This window comes from Bactrocera tryoni, chromosome 3 (genome assembly GCF_016617805.1).
Source record: "Bactrocera tryoni isolate S06 chromosome 3, CSIRO_BtryS06_freeze2, whole genome shotgun sequence".
Lineage (NCBI taxonomy): Eukaryota > Metazoa > Arthropoda > Insecta > Diptera > Tephritidae > Bactrocera > Bactrocera tryoni.
Genome location: NC_052501.1, coordinates 2,281,605 through 2,305,892, shown reverse-complemented (window position 1 = coordinate 2,305,892; position 24,288 = coordinate 2,281,605). Strand labels below are relative to the sequence as shown.

General features: G+C 39.0%; 1 pseudogene; it reads right to left on the bottom strand.

Moving 5' to 3' along the window:
- The window catches only part of LOC120773020, a 32,168-nt pseudogene extending 19,167 nt beyond the window's left edge, over positions 1-13,001 (bottom strand).
- Between the last annotated feature and the right edge of the window lie 11,287 nt (positions 13,002-24,288).

Genomic DNA, 24,288 nt, shown 5'->3' with positions numbered 1-24,288 from the left:
GCTACGGTTGTTGCTGTTGAAAATCCATAAATTTCAGCCTGCGTGACATGATAGCCAGCAACTGTGGCTTTAATGCCTCATGCTCACTTAAATGAAAGTCCAAAGTTCTCCAACACATCCTGATGAAGGTAGAGGACTTTCCGGGAAACCTAATTCATATATTGTAACCCCAATTATATTGTTGATCACATACTGATCGTCAATTTATAAATAAATAATCAGAACCAACTTTCTATAGGGTCCGAGTTACACTCGAAGTGTAACCAACTTCAGACCGTTCGCGCAGCTGTCGCACTGGAATCAGCTGTTTATAAATTTGCTGAATGACAAGTGTACAAAAGCGTTTTGCCAAAAGTGAACGCAAACAAAAGTGATCAGCGATGGAATTCAAACGTAATAGTGCGATTGCTTTATATTTAGCTCGAAAATCACAGCCAGCAATTGTTCGTGAGCTTAAACACCTTAATGTGAATAAAGTTTTTGTTTATCGCACCATCACTCGTTACAATGATACTGGTAGCATCGCAAAACGCCATGGAGGTGGTCATCAAAAAACTGCAACGTCACGTGAGATGGTTCGGAAAGTAAAGAAGCGACTTGAGCGAAATCCACGACGAAGTGCCATTCAAATGGCTAAAGAACTGAAAATATCCGACCGCAGCATCCGACGCATATTGAAAAATGAGCTCAAGGTCAAGCCTTACAAGTTCCAAAAGGCCCATGATCTCCCATCGAAGCAGCAACAAGTAACGCTTGACCGAAAGCGGTCAAATTGCGAACATTGTGTTTTCTGACGAAAAAATTTGTCCAATTGAGCAATTCGTAAACTCTCTAAACGATAGGGTTTACTTGACCGACCATTCAAACGAGAATCTAAGTCATCGGTTGGCCATCAGGAGGCAGCACCCACCACAAATAATGGTTTGGGACGCTGAGAACCGCAGATGGGCGCTCTTCAATTGATTTCATCGAGCCTGGCGTCAAAGTAAATGCGACATATTATCGGGAAAATGTTCTGGAGGCTGCTTTGAAGCCGTGAGCAAACAAACATTTCGGTCGCAAAGCATGGATATTTTAACAAGACTGCGCACTGTCTCACAAAGCACGAGTGAACCAAGAATGGCTGAAAAACAACGTTCCGAACTTCATTACGGCCACAAAATGGCTCTCGAGTTCACCAGATGCGAATCCAATGAATAATTATCTCTGGGTCATTTTGGAGAGCAAGCTCCGAAGTAAAAAATATACCAGTCTCCCGATGCTGAAGAAAGCCATTGTACGTGAAAATACCGGCAAATCACATTAAAAATAATTTTCCAAACCGAATTTATGTCTTTCTTAATTGGTTACAGTGCGAGTGCCGGACCCTGCACATATTAAAACGCGTTTTTCTTCTTTTGAGAATTATTGTAATAATAATATTACCAATATGGTTGTCTGGATGCAGTGAAACGCAGACGAGGAAATTACAAACATGTCAGAATACTGCACTCCGCACAGGATGCCTCTTGAGCATCCTCCCAATTAAGGAGCAGTTCCTGCTGTGGTGCTTTCGCAAAAATCATTCTTGCAGTTACCTGCTTGGAGCGGAACCGCCTCCTAGGGATATCAAGAAGTCATTCCTCAACCACGTCGACGACATCAGACAATACGCCGACCTGACTTAGGACACAACTCACTTCCGAAAGCAATGACCGCCATTCACTGTGGAGCCATCAACACCTTTACCGTCTCACTTTCAGTGAATGGCGTACTTAGAGTCAAACCACCAGCCATTGCAGATCAAGAGCTCGAGTTGCCGAGAGAAACGAGAGTGATTCTTGCGAAGCTCGTTCTGGATATTGTAGCAGGTTAAACTCCTACCTATCTAGAATAAACCTTGACATATCCAATATATATCCTGCGTGCAATGAGCCTCCTACATTTACAGAATTTAATGCAGTTTAAAAATCAAATTCGAAATCGCTATCCAAATACCACATCTTCGTTCATTACCTCGCAAATGTATCGAAGATGGTCGTGTAAGAGTTTCAACTTCAGATGCCAATTCTTTTGAGACTTCTACTTCCTGAGCTGGCGGTTTTTGGAGATTTTTCACCTTTAACCTTTTTCCTGTATTCTTGTAATGTTGAACTAATATAACTAAAAAAGGAAAGGAAAATATTAATTGCCCTTTTTTCAACACTTCAAAAATTACCTTAAAATCATGCTTCTCAATTTTACTACAACAACAAGCTTTAAAGGGCAGACCACCATTCTCAGTCGTTTGTATTTTTAAGCATTTTCCAATTCAATCTTCTACCCAATTAACTACCCTTAATTCCCGGACTTTATTATGCATAAATATCAATCATACGCCGTGTAGTCATTAATTCTGATTACCATTTAAATATGCAAAATACAGTCAGTTCGTGTGACAGAAAATTTCATTAAATCTTCATTAATATTCGTATGTCATCCGCAAACGCTCTCCCTCTCTTCCCACCCTCTCTATATATCTTCTTCTTATACGCTCTCTCGCCAGCGCTCCTGCACAGCTTTAAATATTTTACTCATATATCCATTGAATTCGAGTGCGTCAAGGTCACAGCGAAGTACTCAGCAAAATTGATCTTAACACGTTGCTTGCGTTCAACGCGTGCCGCACGAAATCTTACACCAACCGACTCCCACAGCCACACACATATATGTATGTATCTCCGAAATATGGTCGGAAAGGTATGCGGCATTAAATAAATGCCAACACCGCGGCGCCGCAGTGCCTCTTGAGCTCAGACGCGTACACTCAACTCACCTTGCCACCGACAATGCTCACAATACCACGACAAGTGCTGCCTTTGTCGCAGTGACAATGACAGCGCAACATTTCAGCATCTCCGGGCAGCCGGCAGCAGCCAGGTGGCAAGTCATGCCAAGTAAAATCTGCCGGCTCGTAAGCCCATCAGTATTGAAGTTCTAGCATGGTGTGCCGTGTGCCACGGTGTTGTCCGCGTTAATGACATTTCATCGCCGGCGCTGCAGAAGACAGCAATATGCGGAGGCCAGCGACGTAGAAAATGCGAAAGGACAGCTGCGGCAGATGCCAGAAATTAAAGATTTAACACGCAGGCGAAGGTGAAAGGTTTTTATGAACAGAAAATGCCCGCCATTCGCAGGACGCCACCCTTCTATAGACGCCTGTATGCATATATCTGGGTAGGCCCGTCACTGTTTCGCCTTAACCCCAGCCCTTCTTTACAGGTATACAGGTATTTGCTTAAACCTACACACACACACGCACGCACTCATTGTATACAATAATTCAGAAGCGCCGGCGTGCTTCGCATTCACTCGGCTTAGTCTCATAGGCTTCTCTTCACGTCTATAATTTCAAACGCTTACGCACTCACGCACGCACACATTCATAGGCTCACACACTTGAATGACTTTACACGCACAACCGGTGCTATTGTGTTGCGTTGGCTTCGCATTGTTGCTTTTGTTTGCGTGTGTCTTATTATTTTATTTACCTACGACACCTGTCAGCTTGTCCTGCGGCGGCATATTCGACGGAGCTGACGTTGAGGCGCGTTAATAATGTTAAACCGACGTCTGTACGGATGGCATGTAAGTATTTGCCTTCAGATATGTGTGGGTGAGTGTGTGTGACATTGAAAGTGTTTGCGTGCGAGATCCATTTTCTTTCATTAATGCTGACATACGGCTTCGAGCTTAATCAGTGTCAGCGTCGTGCGTCTTTAATGACATGACACCCATTTGGGAATTTCATAGAAGGATTGGCGGCTCTCTGCGGTGCACAGGCCACGAATTGATGCAAATACTTGTAATGCTTCTTTTGATTTTGAACTTCACCGGGCCGTATGCTAATTATGGACTTAAGTTGCGATTTCGCCAAATCTACTAAACTCAGGGAAGAAGGGAGGCTTAGGAGTGTATGTGAAGATTTTTCTCTATGAATATTAATATATTATTTAATGGTAAGCTGCATAATTGGTTCCAGCTAATTTTTTCACAAAAACCTTAGAGTAATGCATACATATGCTCAGCCAGCGTCTGCTGCCAGACGCATACGGATTAATTTTTTTTTCCAAACATAACATTACTTTTTGAACCATATATGGCCAAAAACGACGTTAGTGTTTAAAACAGCAAAAAATGGCACTGCAATGCGCAATTGGAATTGTGCGTCACTCATACGCCATGTCCGACACACACTGCCCTCACCGAGGCGATCGCAATGCACGCATTTGATGAAACGGGATTACCAACGCAGTGGGCTGAAAAGCAAACAGCGCATTGTAAGCAAATGTCAGCGATAAAGACGTGCAAAAAAATAAAACGGGACTCATAAAAGCGCAAGTTTTCAGAAATGACGAGCTAAAGTCAATGAAAAGGCGTTTGCTCCGAGCAATTGAAATTCAACATCATGCTTAACCTTTCATTCAGGGCCGTCGTCGTCCAGCGCGGACATCCGATTAGCGTAACGAGACTTGTCGCTCACGCGCTCGCCCTACTGTCAGTTGGTGCGGGTGCATTCAGCTGTGGCGCTGCGCTAATTTCCATGTCTGCCATGTCCGCCATCACTTCTGTTCGGTGTGTATGACACCTAATGTCTGCTGTTGGTTTTGTTTTCGCTGCGGCTGATATGACTTCGTGCCCTTGCCGTCACCGTCGCCGTCTTTGTTTCTGTGCACTGGCTCGGCACGTTGGAACTCAATCAAGCGTGCAATTTTTAACCGACTGTAGTCTAATGCCTTACAGCCGCTTATTTATCAGAATGCCGTTCTTGCAATCGCAAAACAAGTGCAGAGAACACCGCATTCGTTTAAGATCGTATTTGGGTAAAATCGGACATTAAAGATGAGCGGAAAAAGGCTTTAGTGTTTTAAATTTAAGCAAGATTTTTATTCACAAACCACGAGAGAGATCTCGGAGTGTTAATAAAATTGAACTTACGAGAAATTCTAAATGAAATAAAATCTCACTTTTCAGTGTGTTAGACAAATGCCTACGACGCTTGCCATAGCGTTTGACTGACGTCAAGTACTTCGTTGGTTCACTCCAAGAATGTGATGGCTCAGAATTGAAAAAACTTAATAAACCTAAATCACAACTACATATAACTTACTTAAAGGCATACCACTATAAACGCCATTGGAAAAGCTCTTTGGCAACGAAGGGGCTATATCTATCAGCGAATCTCAATCTAAATCAATTGTGTAGACAAAAAAGGTTTTTCGTATTTTGTCAATAGATGTCGTTGCAGTCGTATATCTCTAGTGCTATGTTATATGTTATATGGTACAATATAGTGTGGACGGGTGAGATTTTAAGCTTCATTTAACCCAAAAAAAATAAATTCGGGGAAGTTGAAAAAAAGTTACAGCTGTTCAAAAATGAGTACAAACAATGAGGGAACTCGCTGTATTTTGAAATTTTTGTATAAAAAATGGAAGAATGCCACGCAAGCCACCAATGAAATTTGTGAAGTTTACGGAGACGATGCTGTGTCATCACAACAATGGTTCCGTTCTAGAAATTTCGATGCGAAAGATGCTCCTCGCTCTGGTCGGCCTATCGTTGAAAAAATCGATGAAATTATGGAAAAATTTGATCAAAAGCTGACTACAAAAAGAAGCTCAAAGTTTGGGTACGACATGAATTGTCTGTAAAAAATTTAATGGACGCGAATGGTAACAGGAGACAAAAAGTTGATCCACTTACGACATAATTTGTGAAAAAGATTATGGTCCAACCGTGGTGAAGCTCAACAAATGGTCGCAAAGTCAATGTTGACGCTTCGAAATGTTACGCTGAGCGTTTGGTGGGATTGGAAGGGAATTATCCACTATGAGCAGCTCCAGACTGGACTGTTACTGTCAACACCTGATGAGATTGAAGCAAGCAATCGAAAAAACAGCCAGAACTGATCAACACAAAGGTCGTCATCGACCTAGCGACAACGCTAGACTACACACATCTTTGATGACTTGGCATAATTTGGGACAGCTTGGCTGGAAAGTTTTGATACATTCACCATATAGCCCTGACCTTGCACCATCGGACTATCATTTATTTCAGTCATTGCAGAACTCCCTTAATGGAGTAAAGTTGACTTCAAGAGAAGCATGTGAAAATTACTCATCGCAGTTTTTCGCCGAGAAAACAGAAAAGTTTTACACTGATGGAATAATGTCTCTAGCGGAAAAATGGCAAAAAGTGGTCGACCAAAAGGATACATATTTGGTTCATTAAAGTTCATTATAATTACAAAAAAAATAAGTAGATTAGAAATACGAAGAGACTTTTTCGACTACCCAATTTTAAAGTAATTTAATTCTATAAATGTAAATATAGTATATTATTTTTATTTATTTATTAAACCAGATGCCACTCATTCAAACGATATTTGTTTCAGACTTTGAAGTAAATATAGTAAATTGCAGGGTCAAACAGTAATAAACAACTTGAGAGTACTAACTAAACAAGTTTCTGTTGCAAAAAGGCTGAATCATAAGATACTTTCTTTCTTTTTAGTTAAAAATCCCGTTCTGTATGCCTATATATTTATTAGTATATACTGTGATGCGCTGAAAGGCCACACAATTACTCTAATTCTATAAAACAGTTCCGGCTTTTTATAGAAATGAATGCCGCCGCTGATGGTTAATAAAATTTACGACTTACCTCAAGGAGGCCTAGAGTGCGGACTGGCATAGAAAGTTTTTACGGCCGCAAAAACATGCAGCTTTCCCACTTGAAATTTTTAACGGCATATAAAACCAAATGGCTAAGGTGTAATAAAAGCACTTTCGCAAAACTTATGTTTACCAAATGGAATTACCAAAGAGCTTCTTCCATTCACTTTGCTACTTTTAACAAAACAATGAACCGCTGATTTCACAAGAACAACAGCAAATCCAACGCGGTCCATCAGCCACATAGAGTGCTTATGTATGTTTGTATGTGCGGCTCTTAGAAAGTTACACAAAAGTTAGTACACTTTTATTATATTAAATTGTGGTGCAATAAGGAGCAAAGGAAAGGATATAAAAACCACCAAACACAACAAGATGAACTAAAAGTTTACACAGACAACAAATGTAAAGGTGAAATTGAGACATTCACTAAACAAAACCGCGCGCTCTTATGAAACCTCTGAGGAGCAAAAAAACAGAAAAAGAAGCTTGTGCTACAAGGCAAAGCGAAAAAGAAAGCCGTCAAAAGCAGAATACGAATAACGAATGCTGTGAGCAGAAAGCGCCGAAAGCTCAATGACACTTCTTAATTCTACAGTTATAACTGCAAACTATACATCCCCTCCCACTGACGCGGCGTTGTTTGTGTGCCCCTGGTTTTTCAAGCTTTCGTCCCTGGCGCTGATTTTCTAACTCATTTCGGAGGAGCGCCTACAGCAGCACCAAACCGACCGCACTTTTTGCGCTGTCTCTCTCTCTATCTGTTGTGATTTCACCTTTTTTTGCACGCATTCAAGTGCTGACAGCCAACCAGTTTGGCAGTCAAATGCTAAAAGGCTAAAGATGTCAACAGCGTGTTTTACAAAACAACAAAAAACAGAGCTCATGCAAGCAACGAGTCGTGGTGAACACTGCCAGCTATTCAGTTGCCAATTTGGCCGAATTCAAGCTCGCCTACAAAAACAATAGCATGCAAATAACAAGCAGCTGTTACAAGTTCGAAGCACCCATGCAGCCGGAGGCTGACGAAAGGTCCACTACATGACATAAGCTCCCGCACACACACACACACGCTCCTTATACACAGGCATTTCAGCTTTGCCGCATTTTGCTGTGCCTACTTAAGCTTTAGAGCGCCCCAACTGCCGGCGGTTCACTTGACCCGCGCAGATGTAATGCATTGGCCATATGGAGGTGATCTTACGCAGTACAAAAAAAAAATGAAATAAAAATTTACATCAACCAATTGAACTTCAATTTCTGCTGGAGCGTACCTTGCTGCCTGTTCGAGCCGCACAGCTTTTCCGCGTTTCTAGAGCAGCTTTAATGATTCCCAGGCACAATGTAAGCGGAACGACGCATAATCGTCTTAGCTAATACATCACTGCAGGCGACCTTGACAATCCAAAAAACGCTAAAACAAAAAATCACAAAACGCTGTCTTCATTTACCCATTTCATTTGCATTACATTTGCGAATCCCCTTTTTAATAGCCCCCACCCTGCTACTTGACTACTTGTGCTTCATCTGGCATTAATTTATCCTCGCACTTTTTTCCACTTTTGACTTGCTGTGCTCTGCTGTCTGTCCTGTCGTGTAAGGATAATGAATGTCTGCAAATATTTACCTTTTTGTTGTTGCTTGTACACTTAAGCTGCGACAAACGCAAATGGCAAATGACAGCTCCGCAATTACAAGTGGCCCAAGGCGGCTGTTGGGCGCACCATTTATTAATTAGGCCTCACTCTGGAAAGCTAATCTTGAACTTAATTGATGAATATGGAGATAACCTTGACAGAATCGCCAGGTCGAAAAGGCGACGTCAAATGCTTGGACACATTTGCTTTCTTGGAACTAAATATATTAGTGTCATGCCTTTGCTAATAATCGTAAGCGAAGCAAAAAGTTTTAGTGATTAATAAGAAAAGTGTAATTTACATGAAAATTCGTATTTTGCACGGCACTTGAGACTGATTAATGGCAGTAGTGCTTTTCGGGGTATGTGCTAAGTGGTTGACTTTTCACAGAAAACTTCTTTATATTTGATCAACCTTTCCTTTTTATTTGAGGAAAAATATAAATTTTTTTTTTTGCAATATCTTTTTTTTATTTATTGAATCTGCTTTTTGTTTTAAAAGCCTAACAATAAGTTTTTAAATCTTAAATCTATTTAAAAACTTGACAAGCTCAAGCAAGTGTTTGAGCTGTTTTGGTGATACGTTGCTCCTTAGTACGCAGGCATATCTCTTCTTTTAAGTCGTGTTTGATCGCAGGAATGTACCAAAGCATTAGCCAAAGGGTTTGGGTGATCTCGGAGTTTAGATATATATTTAATTCTGCTGTCTTCTACTTCTTTCTTTACCATAGAAATACCAAGGTCTTTATGGATATTTTCATTACGCATGTACCACGGTGAACACGTGATTTTTTCTAAGCATTTTTGATTGGAACCTTTGTATTATATCAATATTAGTTGCACAGGTCGTACCCCACAGTTGAATGCCATACATCCAAATCGGCTTTATGGCCGCATTATATAAAAGCACTTTGTTGTCTAGGCTAAGTTTTGAGTTTTTATTTAAAAGCCAATTTAAATTTGCAGCTCTTATCTTCATGCAAGTTATTTTACTAGATATGTGTTTTCTCCACGTAAGTCTTCTATCTAGGTGAATACCAAGATAAGTTACGTCGTTCGCTTGGGGTACTAGAATATTGTTCATTTTTACTGCCGGACACATTTTAGGTCTTAGTGAAAACGTAACATGCTTGCATTTTTGTTCATTTACATTTATACGCCAGTTGGCTAGCCATTCTTCGACAGACCTTAAGTGCTCGGCTAATATTCTTGATGCTATTATGTGGCATTTGTTACGGCTCACTAAAGCTGTGTCATCCGCAAAAGTTGAGGTCAATATATTATTAGCTGTAGGAAGATCTGCAGTATAAATGATGTATAGAGTTGGGCCTAAAACACTACCCTGGGGTACACCAGCCCTTATCTGTCGTTCGTCAGATATGAAATCTCCCACTTTTACCATAAATTGTCTATTTTTTAAATAAGACTCCAATGTCTTATACAATTCTAAAGGTAGAATGTTTTTAATCTTATACAAAAGGCCTTCATGCACACCTTATCAAACGCCTGAGCCACGTCTAGAAATAAAGCTGAACAGTACTCTCTTTGCTCAAATGCTTTTCTTATTTCGTTAGTAATTCTATTTACTTGCTCTATCGTGCTATGTTTTTCACGAAACCCGAATTGGTGCGTTGGTATTATATTATTTTCGTGGAGGAAAGGAGACATCTTTGATAGTAACACTTTTTCAAATATTTTAGAAAGACAGGGTAGAAGACTGATTGGTCTGTATGAAGACGGCTGTGTTAAGTCTTTCCCAGGTTTATCTATCAAGATAATCTGCGACTTTTTCCATGAAATAGGATAGTATCCGAGATTAAGAATTGCACTGAAGAGCGAAGAGAGCACTTCTACAGCAATATTTGGTAACTCAATTAGCATTTTTGGGGTAATATTGTCATGTCCTGGTGACTTTTTTGGTTTAAGTTCTTTTATTATTCTAATAATTTCAGTAGGTGAAGTCTTAAAAGACTCGAGTGACTCGTTAACTGTGTTGGGTAAGCTGGACAACTCGAAGTTGTTCTTTGGGCAATTTGGTTGAAATACCTTTTCTAGGTAATTTGCAAAACAATTAGCCTTTTCCTCGTCACTTCGAGCCCAATTTCCGCCTATGTCTCGTATAGGCATGTTGGAGTTAGTTGGTGGCTTCAGGGACTTTTGGGCTTTCCAAAGAGAATTTTGCTTGCTTGAATTTGGACTCAGCTTCTTTATATACATTTCCGTATTGGATTCTTCCTCACGTTTAAGCGCTTTTTTTAGTTTACGTGCAGCTGATTTCAATTGAAGCTGAGTGGAAGGGGAGCGACTTATCTGCCATTCACGCCTTGCACGCCTTTTTTTCGTTTACAAGCTTTTCTATTTCTCTGTTAGTAATTTTTCTGGCACCAAGCGGCTTATAGTTCTTGTTTGGTGTTGCTAAGACAGCTGCTTTAGTTATTATATCATTGAGTTCTTCTATGCTTTCGTCGATATCTCTACCTGTATTTATTTTGTACTCAACATTAATGTGGCTACTCACGTATTTTTTATATTTTAGCCAATTCGTTTTATAAGAAGTCAAACCTACTTTTGGATTAACGAATATAGGTTGTTCACATAACTTTATTAGTACAGGAGAGTGATCAGAAGATAGATCAGTACTTGTATCAGCTGTTATAAGCGATTTATCTATATTTTTGATTACAGCAAAATCAATTAAATCTGGTATTTTTTACGATCACTAGGCCAATATGTCGGCTTACCAGGAGATATTATGTCAAGGTTATTGTGCCTATTTATAATAGTGTGATACAGCTGTCGTCCTTTCGGATTAATTAGCCGTGAGCCCCAATACGTGTGCTTTGCATTGTAATCTCCACCTGCTATAAATCTATGGCCTAGTGTTCCAAAAAAGTCTTTGAATTGGATGTCTGTAATTTTAAACCGAGGCGGGCAGTATATGGCCGTCAGATTTAAGTCCCCGCAGCGATTTTTAATAGTTATTGTTGTAGCTTGTAATTGCGCGGTGGCATAAGATTCTGATGTGTGGTGATTTAACCGTTTTCTAACCAACACTGCTGTTCCTCCATGTGCCTTTCCATCTGGGTGGTTTGTAACATAGAGTCTAAATCCGGTATAAAGAAATTGTTTTTGTTCGTAAGATGAGTTTCTGACAATAGCATTACATCGATACTTTTTTCATCCAGAAATCTAATGAGTTCCAATTTATGTTGGTTAACACCGTTAGCATTCCATAAACAAATGTTCAATACACTCATTTTTTACTTAAAAAAGTTTGCAACATTTGGTTTTGTGATTTGATTACCTCTTGAATCATATTTTGCATTGAAGCCATAAATTGTGTCATACATTGGGTGAGGTTTAAAATCATAGTTTCAACGCTTCCATTTGGTTGGTTTTGGGGCAATTGCATTTGTGTAATATTGCCTTTCACCACGTTTGCATAACTCCCTTGTGTAGCATTGTCCTTAAGATTTACTGGTTTTGAAATTTGGACGGGGATTTTAATATTTTCATTAGATGGAATATTCATCATTTGGTTACGACGTGCTTGGATGCCCTGTGACAACTTCGATTTTAAATCTTTGTATACAGGGCAACCCCTGTAGTTAGCAGTGTGATTTGCTCCACAATTGCTGCTTTTTTTATTTAAATCCTCTTTTTTAAGAGTACATTTTGAAGTTGGATGTAGATCACCACATACTACACATACACTTCGTAGAGTGCAATATGCTTTCGTGTGTCCATACTCTTGGCAGTTTGTACATTGTACTGGACCATTTCTCTTGTGTGGTTCCTCAACGGTGATTCTGCGATGGAGAAGATATTTTAAATTGTAAATCGGGTGTATTTCATTTTTCTTTAATTTGTTGGAATCTGGCATCAATTCTATTTTGAACATTGGTTGTGGGACTTTGTTCTTGTTAAAAATATTTACTACTGATTTAATGCTAAAACCACCTTCTTCTAGTGCTTCTCTAACATCGTTAGAGTCTACCGAAGACTCTATACCTTTTATGACAACAACTAGGCCTTTTGAGCTCTTCAGTTGGTAAGAGTAGTAATTCTTGTTATCATTTGATAGAATTTTACAATTTCCATGAAACTTTTTTCAGTGTATGTTTGAATTTTTGTTTCATCTATGTTACCTTTTTTCAAAGGCACAATGTGGAAATTGTTTGTGCCTATTATATTGCTCATTTTTGAAACAAGCGCATTTGAGCTACGCTCACGCAAATAGATTGGAGGGGGTTTGGCATTCACGACCGTGGTGGTACCCTTTGCTTCGTCGTTAGGCCCTTTGCTTAATAAGGCAAATCTGTTGCCAATAAGAATTTCTGGCTTTTTGGTGTTTGGCGTGTTTGCTTGAAATTTTTTGGTATTGACCGCTGTTTTAATAGGACTCAATTTCCTTTTTACATTAATGTAGCGATCAATACCAGTCTGAACTAATGGCCCTTTTTTGCTTGGTACATTCTCACCTTGCATTTTATTTTCCTTCGCTGTCCGGGTGCTTGCTGGCTGCATAGTGGCTGCTGTCAGTGGTTTTGTTGTTGCCCGATTGCTGTTTACTGCTGCTTCTGCTGACTGCGCTTGCTTAGTCTCTCTTTCGTCTGATCGATGCGATGACTCATCATCGCCGTTACATTTGTTTTTGCCAGGAGTTGCTTTTGTTGGCTCGACAAAACTGAAGTAGGCATTTAAGGAATGCCTACGGTTTTGCGGTTGAGGCTGCGAAGCACTCATAATTGTTTGTTTTTTTGTTTTGTTTTTTGTTTTTATATATTTGTTTTGTGCACTATTTGTTAATGTTTATTATTAAAAGTTTGTGTGCACTGTTTTTTTTATTTGTTTGTTTGTTTTTATTTATTATTTTTGTTTGCTTACTTTTTGCAAAAATTAGAATCACGGAGCGAATTCAAAAACACGTCCGTACACTTTGAACACAATCGAAATATAAATAAAAGCTTAAAAATTCTCCCTCGGAAAGTCGTTCGTGGACGCGTACTTGTACACATTGCTGCCAATGCAACTCTGCATTAAGATGGAACGAAATAACTCATATAGTAGTGGAACTTCTCTGGAATTAGTTCAGGAACTATTAACAAGCTACATTTTACTAAGCAACCCATTTTCTTCTACTTTATTTCCAATGCGCAAAGGGCCATAAATCCTTGGCTGAACCTTTTTCTCGAAAACTCGTCACGCTGACTACACAGACGTATTTGTTTTGCGAGGATCCCAAATTCTGACATAGCGGCATAATCTGCTTCCTTAGAGCCAAGCTCTTAAGTACATATCTGCCCTCAGCAGCAACGGTTCGTCCATCGATTGTGCGGGTGAACGGGTCAGCATCAGATATGTGACGCAAGCAGGAGCTTGAGTGTATCATTGAGTGAAAGGGATATCTAGTAAGTAAGAGGCTTCTAGATGATAGGATTAGGTGTGGGTGGCAAAACCGTTGGGACAATAGCCCTAACGGTTACTTACGAGTACACCCGGGACTTTAGGATTGTTGAAGATAACCCAGACTTCAGATTTTATCTGCGTCTAGGTTTTCTGCTTATGAGCCATGAGTCTCTGAATGCATTTTTGCATCAAAGGCACCTATCTGATCGGTTGGGGTGTTATAGGTGATAAGTTTGGCTGCATGTTGTTGCAGAATGTCCGATGTACTCGGACATTAAGGATCTGGGTGGTATAGAGATTAGCTGGGGCTCATGGACGTTTAGATGTAAGCGTAATTTGTTTAAGCGGAGAAGGTGTTTAACTGGGTATTAGGGTTAGCTTCTTGAGAAACGGTATGTGCTCGTAATATACTTATGGGGTCAAACACATAGCAACGGCTACGAGGTCTGACCGGAGACTTAATTCTAGTTGTTCGCAACCGGTTGCCGGACCCAAGGGCAAATGTTTTAAAGAGCCACGAACCCTACTAAGGTGTTTAGTGTATCCATTCCACATTGCCAATTGGTACTGAAAGGCCTGGCAAGGCATTGATTTGATCCGCTGTGCTTCTGAGCGCCGTGGGGTAAGGCTGCCGTCAGCAGGTACCCAGGTGAAACACACCGGACGTTGTCAACAAGTACTCGTACCTGCACCAACGATTGAAAGCGCTTTGCTTTAAAATTATAAGTATAGTCTTAACTGACTACTAACGAAAATACATTGTAAATTTAAGCTAAATATTTCATTCATGTCATGAATTGAATGGGTGCTCAAGTTTAAGTAGCTTCGGCTACAAGGTCTGAACGGAAACTTAGTCCTGGTACCATAAGGTGAAGGAACTGTTATTTTTTCATATCAATGTGGAGTGGCGTTGTGGCCCAAAGTACAGCAGGGGCTTAAGATAGCCTTTGAATCCGAGAAAGGTGGGGAATTAGGTTGAGCATTAACACCTATCTCGTGCCGCTATTTTGATCCGCTGCGCTCTTGATCACCAAGGACTTAGCCCGTCAACTGCAGGATGTTGCCAACAAGTGGTGTATCCAGAGGAAGCAATTGCCCATAAGCGATCAACTTAAGGTAGCACAAGACAGCGCCAGACCACAAACATCGACATCGACTCGCCAGAATCCCCGCGAGCTTAATAGGTATACTCTTATTTTTCCATCTTTTAGTTTGGACTTGGCACCAAGACATTATTTTCTGTTCCTGTCTATCGGAAATCGACTATCTCTACCATTTATTTACCGGAACGAAGATTTCTATAAAAAACGTCATTATAAAATTAGCTTAAAAATGGTATCAGGGTAACGAACAAACCGTCCGCGTGCGCCTTTTTGTAACACCTGCCGCAAAGAGTGCCAAAGCATATAGACAATATAAAAAGCTTCGAACATTTATGAACTCAAACACTTTGGAAGTTTCGAAAAGCGAAACCGCGTAAATTCCTACAACGATTCGCCTTAGAAAAAAGCATAAACTCACTTTCATTATTTCGCCACAAATATGCATAAAATCGCAATAATTAGCGGGAAAAATTTCTAACATATTTCTCATACATTCCACAACTTCCGCCACACTGGCCTTGAGGGAACATTAACAAATGGACATAATGTTCAACGGGAACTTAATTAAATAAACAAAATTAAAACTAATATTTTTTAAAAGTTTGCATGGTTATCACTAATTCAATTAATGTAACATAGAACTTTGCGGCTTTTACAACACACACAAATGTCCGCTTATTGGTGCACACATGTCATGAGGCTAACAATCAAAAAGCATTTTAAATGCGATGAAATTTTATCAAAGCCACAACTTGTAATTTATTATGACATTTACAATTTGCACTTGGACCGCGGCAATGCCGGCAGCCATAAGTTACATGCCACATGAGTTGCACGACACACGCCAGCAACCCAGCGCCCCAGCACCCTCCATGCAGCGCAGCAAAAGTTCACATGTCCCCCGGGTATGGCTCAAATGTTCGTACCGTTATAAATTACATATAACTACAACAAACACGCACACACGCAAGCACGTGAGCACCCCCGAAGTGCGGGCTAGCCCATACGCGAAGCGAAAAAGTCTGAGAGGGCAGGGAATCGGTGGACTGAGCCTGAAAATGTCGGGAATTTTGTTTTCACACACTATTTGGCTTAAATATTGTGCTCAGCTGGGCACCGTGCGTTAGACACCGCATTTTTCAAAAATGGCGAAGTTAACAAGCGTTAATGCACGTGAGTGTACGCGCGAGTGTAAGCGAGTTGGTAACTCTTATTCTGCCTATTTTTGACTTTTTGAATTTGCAGAACAAAATCTCGTCACGCTCAGAACATTAAGAGTAGCGGCAGTATGAAATCGCACTTATTTTAGTTTTTGTTTTTTTTTCTTCGTTTTTATATGTGGATGTTAAAACATAAAATTCGTTAGAAGATTACCACCTGTTTAAAAGATGTAAAGCTGAAAACTAATATGGTAAAGAAACACCGAAAATTGTATATCAAGCTAAAGTGCTTAAAACAAATGTACAGTTAAAGGAGATTTTTTAACAGTGTTACCACCTGTCAGAAATTTTTAAAATAATAAATGTCTAAAAGACGAGCAATTTTACCAGTATTGGTATCAGTTCAAAAAGGCTTAAAATCATTTTGTTTTCAAAATAGTAATTTTAAAAGGTTGCCACCTTGTACAACTTTACTTTCAATTAAAACTTTTAATGAAAAAAATATTATAACGTCAACTTTAAACTAAACAGATTTATGGAAAGTTTCTTTCGGGAATAATATTAAGTGGAGTTGCCACCTGTTTAAAAATATATGAAATAAATTCAACGTGCTACCACTTGCATAGAATTAAATTGAGGTATATCTTTAGCATACCATTTCTAAAATAGGCAATCTTAAAAATAAATAAAATCTATATTTATGCTATGTCTAAAGAGAGGAAATATGAAAATTCTCTCCCTTTATTGAAAACCCCTAAATATGACTGCTTATTTCAGTATAAATGATTTATGACTACAAGAACATTATTTATTATTTATGAAGCACAATGATAAACGGCAACATTTGAAAATTTATACCGCACCGCATGACACGCTCTAAAATGAAACATATTCTTCGGCTTCTATAATAAAAAAAAACAAGTTTTTAAACCAAATTGAATCAAAAACCATTCACAATTGAATTATATTTTCTTCGAATATTAACCACAACCATTAACCGCAAAGACCGCACTCACCCACCAGAAAAACCAACTTTAATTGGCAGCTAAGCCCAAAGTTGCAGCACAAAAGCACAATAAGAAACAGTGGACAACGAAAAGCACACGAAAAGGCAAACAATCAACAAAGTGGAAATCAAAACGCCCACATTAAATGAAACACGCTCACTGCCCAGTGGCCAAGCAGCGCCAGTGGACATTCGCTATATATACAGCACAGCTGTTTGGTGGCACATACCCAAACAAATATAAATCTGTGAGTGTGTATGTTTGTTGTTGTTGTGTTTGTACATCTGCAAAAGTAAATAAAATCGAATAAGTCAACAGAATGGTAATTTGTCACGCCAACAAAATACTGACGCTTCGGTTTAGTCCTGCTTAGCCACACAATTAGTTAACTCTGTGCAACTGTCTCTGACACTGCGGGTGGCGCGGGCGTATGAGCAACATTAATTGAAGTAAATTGATTTCAGTTTGGTTTTCACTCAGTGTATTTGTGGTTGTGTGTGTGTGTGTGTGTGTATGTGTGTATTTTCAACTGAATGTATAGGTGTTTGTACACCGCATTTGATGAAGATATTAATGTAATTGAAGGCAACAATGCGATAACCTTGAAAGGAAGGTTTAAGTTAACCGTGGTTTGAGGGAAAAAATGTGCAGAAATTAATAAACGTTGTTTGCTTAAACAGCAATTAATAATAAATCAGCTTGCAATTAAGAAATTAGTGAGGTTTTGCAAATTTAATGTAGCAATTTAACGAAGTGAGACTGCAGGTATGCATGTGATAAGAGTCATACATTTTAAATTAATTGATAAAAACTTGCCTTCGGTTCTTTTGTTTGGCAGATATGTGTTATTGTCATCCGACCTGAAAGATAGGTTCTATAATGACTACATATAATCCATGCCTGATTTCGTGAAGATGTTTTGCAAAATAAAAAAGTTTGCCATACAAACGCTTGAGTTGAATCGGTCAGTTGACCGTTGTATGACAGCTATATGCAATAGTGATCCGATATCGACGATTTCAATAAACGAGCATCTTTTTAGGAAGAAAAGAATGTGTGCAAAATTTCAGACAGATATCTCACAAGCTGATAGACTAGTTCGCGTATTCAGAGATGGGCAGACAAACGTGGCTAAATCGACTCAGCTTGTCAAGCTGACCAATTATATTGCGTAATCGAAAAAATCTTTTCGTATTTCTAACCAAACTTTAACTTTCGAAATTTCCAGAATGGAAGCAAGCAAACTACTGTTGTGCTATACGAAGCGAGACAGCATCGTCTTCATAAACTTCACAAATTTCATTGGTGGCTTGTGTGGCCTTCTTCCCTTTTTTATACAAAAATTTAAAATATAGCAATTTTCTTCATTATTTTCACACATTTCTGAACAGCTGTAACTTTTTTTCAACTTCCATGAATTGAACTTTTTTTATTTAAATGAAGCTTAAAATCTCTTCTTTGCAATACTATATGGTATCACATAATGTGATTGGTAGCACTGGATATATGCGACTACAACGACATCTACTGACAAAATACGAAAATACTTTTTCGACTACCCAATATATGCGTATACGCCCAGTAATTCACTGGAAATAAAAGCATCAAACATATATGTAATACTTAGACTCTAATACTTCGAATAAAGTCAATTACTGTCACGAAAATATTTTATGCCTCTGCAGCGCTTTTCGCCTTAACCACCCGCCAGGACGCTGCCCTCCCGCTGATCAATATCAGCTTGCGCTCCGTATTTCGGCGCATTTGATACAAAACCCATAACTAAATGTAGATTAACTGTAAAAGCAACAACAACAACACCAGCGGCAGCAGCCAGCTTAATGAAAAGCACAATATTTTCTTGCTTACCAGTAAACAAAGGTGGCATTTGGCATGCGTAAGCGTGTGCAACATAATAAATAATAGTCTGAAACCGTCTGCCACATGCCGCACCAATCGCTGGCACCAACGTGTTAATGCACTTCGGCTACCACACTACACACGTGTCTCAGTGTGCTTGTATGCATGTGTGTGTGTGTTTGTGGGTTGCTTGGCCGTAGCATTATGGACGATGTGCTGCATTGCTTAAATTGCGTAACATGGTCGGGCAGCTGCCCCAAAATAAGCTGGTATTACTGCCAAATTGTATATTTGCAAATGTTTCGAACAAAGCAAACCAGACAGCAAATAAATAATTGGCCACAAATGACCCAAGTGGAAGATAAATGCACCGCTCACTCTTGTTGTTTGCCTGATTTGATTTATTGCTATTTAATTTAAGGCAAAAGCCATGAACTCTGCACCAAAACCGAACACAATTTCAAAGCGTATGAATTCTTAATAAGCCCTTGCCTCCCCCTGCACTGGGCACATTTGTTTTGATAATTATAAATTTACTTTTCCGTAAATTAATGGTTTTTCGCATAACAATATAACATAAATGAATCAACATTTAGTTGGAAGATAAAAATGAGAAATGGATATTATTTTCAAGGATTTCTGAAAACTAACTCTTAAGTGAGATATAATATTAAAATCGATTTCTATTCCCAAGCACGAACAGGCTGACCCATTTGAAGGTTAATATATTCGAATTCGATAAACTAAAGAGAATAAAATGTTTCGCATGTACTTGGATTATTTTTTTTCAACTTTAGTATATGAAGAAAAATTCATAGACGCTTCACAGACGTCTGGCCTCATATTCAGGCATTGTATTAACCGATGAGTCCCTTGTCCGATAGACGACGTTAATCTGGTAAACCAGTTTGGTCCTTTGCAATACCATATCGAGTTCACTTGCTAAGTCCAGTAGTCTTCATTTAGGATGCCAGATACTTACAGCATAACCTTGCCAATGCAGAACAAATGCACAAGAGATGCTCCACTATTTCTCTGGTGTTCTGCTCTAGACATTCCCTGCAGTCCTCTAGATCTGTCAGCCTCTTCCCGCGGGCGTGTGTCGCCACCAGAGAGTGACCAGTTAGTATTCCCACAATGTTCCTATAGTTTCTTCTAGCGAGTGTCAATAGAATTTGTGTATTTCCGAAATGAAAGCCTTGTCTGATAAATGCCCAACGCTAGTGAAAAGAGATTGTCGAGGCGTCTGATGGCTCAATGAAATGTTAAAGTTAGGACATTGATGACTTTCTCGCAATAAGCCGCATATATAACGAAGTGCTTGACTTTGTAGCTTAAACACATTTCTTTTTTGTACTTCCTTGAATTTACAGAGGATTACCGTAGATATTTTTCTCATGCTAGAGACGCGCTCAAGGCAATAACTCCGCCAATGATCAGTGAACAACAAACTCCATAGTTATCCAGCTGGTGAGTACTCCAAGCCAGCGAATAGATTTCGCTTCTCTTTCAGTTTATTCATTTGTTGTTGGCTGCGTGGCATGACGGCTACCCAAAGGCCCTAAATCACACTTCGGTGTCATTAAATTTTAATGAGTATACTTCGTAATTACTCATAATTTAGACCGAATGAATTGTTTGTGGCCGCCATTAATCACTGCCGCTGCGTCAAGGCTTTCGCAATTGTGTTCCAATTACCCAACTTAAAGGTATGCACTAATTTACAACCACAATACGAGCACTATATTATTGGCGTTGCTGCCCTAACTGGAGTGTTGCCGTTACTATCCCTGTAAATATGTATAATTTACAACAGAGGATAAATACACATATAATCTGTCTTAGTTATGGCAAGTGGGGAGCTAGATAGCACATGTGCAGGGGTTGGTAAAAGTTACTGGAGGCAAATTGAATGCAATCAATAATTAAGTACTTTTTGGGGGGAAATTTGCATATTAATTTTAATGTAAATGAATTCGTGGCTGAGCCATAAAATTTTATTATATATTTTTATGGTTTCTGTCAATTACCAGGTAGTTCAACAAGTTTTGTTGTTCGATAAGAGAGGGCGTTGTACTAGCCCAATTTTTTTTCGTTTTGTTGGTACACTCTTCATATGAACGTATGGGAAGTTTCACTTCAATCTGTCAATTCATTCTTTGATTACAAGCCATTTAGTGTCGCCGTGTCACAGTACAATGAAAAAAATTGAATATCGTGCAGTGATAAAATTCTTATTTTTGGAAGGTATAGCACCAAACGAAATTCACGAACGAATGTTAAAAGTGAATAATGATTCTTCACCTACAATTAGAACAGTAGAAGATGGTTTGCTGAATTTAAACGTGGTCGTACAAGTCTTGAAGACGATCCACGTGAAGGACGTCCGAAAAGCGCATCAACCAGAAATCATTACCAAAATACCGGATATGGTTTTGGAAGATCGTCGATTGACTGAGAGAGTTTTAGTAAGGGCTCTACACAGCTTATTAGGCAGTGCGAGCCATATTTTAAGTGAAACTTTGGGTTTTAGAAAGCTGTGTGGAACAAAAACACATTCGAATGCGTCTTCCCCAGCAACATTTGGAGCATTTTAAAAACGAAAATGTGATGACTATGGATGAGACTTGGGTCTTTCATCATGAGCCTGAATCAAAACAGGAGGCTAAAGAGTGGTGTGAACCTGGTTGTTCGGCTTCGAAACGAGTTCATGTCCGGAAATCGGCCAAAAAGGTTATGGCATCAGTATTTTGGGATGCGCGAGGAATTTTGTTTGTGAATTACTTGCCCGCTATCATTGGTAAAACAATTAATTTTGTATATTATTGCAACCTTTTGTACCAATTGAAGGAAAACATTCATGAAAAAAGACCCCGTCTGCAGAAGAAAAAACCCTTTTTCATCAGGACAATGCACCGTCTCATAAGAGCATTTTGACAATGGCTAAAATCCATGAATTAAAGTTCGTATTGTTGTAGCATTCATAGTATTCACCAGATTTGACCTTCAGCGACTTCCATTTGTTTCCAGAATTAAAAAAATGTATGCGTGGCAAGCGTTTTTTATCAAATGAAGAGGTCCTAACGGTACGAAGAGTATTTAGCAGACCTTCCGGGTTCTCACTTCAGAGATGGGATCCACAGATTGTAGGATCGTTGGAGTAAGTGTATTAATATTCATGGAGATTATACTGAAAACAAAGTGTATTTGAATCATTAAATTTTTTTTCTTATCAAATGAAAAAACTTCTCGATTATATTTTGCGCAACGGTGCGTTACGGTTATTCGTAAACAAATCGATTTATTCGTACAAAAACAAAAATAACATACAAGTGGTAAATAATAAATAATTTGTTGAAGGGCGTAGTTTTTATGTTTTAGTGCAGTACTAACGAGCACTCACAAATAAGTGCGTAGGTGTGAGTTCATGTCAAAATTTATTGCTTTCATGTTCTCATGAATCATTAATGTAGAAATAATTATACCTATTTCCAAATTAATCGTACAAATCATTTACATGCCTCTGAAATGTGAACAAATAAAGTACCTTTAAGTGCCTAACAATAATTCCTTTTAATGCTAGTGTGTCCTTTAGCCTCACGCTGAAGCCTAAAGCGGCTAAACGAGAGAAGGGATATCGAATGTTATACAAATATTACCAAAAGTATTCTCCTCATATACCAAATAGAGTTTAATATGTCACGATTAGCCGAACTGTGGTTCCGGAAGCTATTTTATAGAATTTTGCGAAATCAATGCACAAACAAGCGTGCTGACGAAAGCCCGCTATCATTGCCATGGCTTCCATGAAAGCGCTTAGGTCATCACTATAAGCTGTCAGGCATTTAATTACCGCAAGATCAAAAAGAGCTTGAAAAGTTTAACATTTCACTTTAATGAAGACAAAGCGACTGATTTTATGACAGGACTTGAATGCAGTTTTTATTTAAATTTCATTCTAAAAACGTATAAATACAAAAACATTTAATGCGTAGTCTTTGTTGTGTTATTTTCCATACCACCCCGCCGCCAAGCTAGAAAATAAAGCTTTTGCTTTTGGTAATTTCAACATGAAGTGTTTATGCATACATATTTTCACGTAAGCGTACGACTCTTATGCGAGTGGTATTCGTATTTGACTAACTCATGTTACTCATTTTGCCACTTAAGACCAAACAATAACACAACTTTCACCAAAACTTATTATCAAACTTTACACGTATGTTCGGTTCAATTTGTGTTCGTTCGGTTGTTGTTGTTGTTGGCAGCACATGGCAAAAGTTGGGCCGATTGAAACATTATCCACCACTCTGGCTTGCTTAAAACTCACTCGTCGCCACTCTATCTCCACACAAAATGTTAACGAAACTGTTTTAATTTCATTTACGGAATTTCTAATCTGTTTAATCTGAAAAGGAAATGATGAAAGTTTAAAATTGTATTTAAAAAATGCAATTATTTGTTAAGCTCTTGGCAGACAAATTCACGTAAAAATAGTCAGGCTGCTCGACAAATGTGTATGTCTACGTGTATATTTGGATTGGCGTTCACTTTCAAAGCTACAAATATTTTATCAATGCAAATATAATAAGTATTTAAGAGCTTTGGCAATTATCCAGAAGTACTTGGCCCTTTTCCATCAAAACTGTGCCGCTCACAAAAACAACCAAATGCGTTAAATAATTGCCGAAAAAGCTGGAGAAAGGGTGGGATCATGAATCATGGCTTGAATGTTTATGTCAGGTGCGCAACTAAGCTCTCGCTGTTAATGAAAATGCAATTTTATTGCAAAGAAATGGTTACAAATGCATTATCCGAAGTGTTTTCCACCACTAGTCCCAACTTTTTCCCATTTTTCTGGTACAACTCGAATACCAATGCGGTAAAACTGTTCATCTGGAGATGGTATCCAAAAATTAAGCCATTTTTCGATCTCGTTTTGTGAGTGGAACTACTTTTGAGCCAGAGCATGTGCCATCGAAAGAAACAAATAATAATCGGAAGAAGCAATATCTCCGGAATATAACGGTTGGAGAGTTTCCATTGTGGGTTTTAACTGGTTTGGCAATGTGACCACGATTTCCAAGCATTGAAGCCGTCACGGAAGGCATTCTCCGGAATAGCCTTGAGAGCCTAGGTGCATGCTGTTTGGTTCCCCTCTATCGTCTCAAAATGCTGATCACTTTGTCTCGGGATCATACTCGAAGATCCATGACTCGTCACCCGTGATTACGTTATTCAAAAATTACAGGTCCCTTTCACACATGTTCAAATTTTCTTGGCACACTTTGCCTCGCCACAATTTCGGGTCGTCATTGAGCACTTTTGGGACCATCTTCGCGCACACTTTGCGAATGTTCAAGTGCTCCGTCAAAATGTCCCGAACAACAGATTTTTATAAATTTAACAACTGGA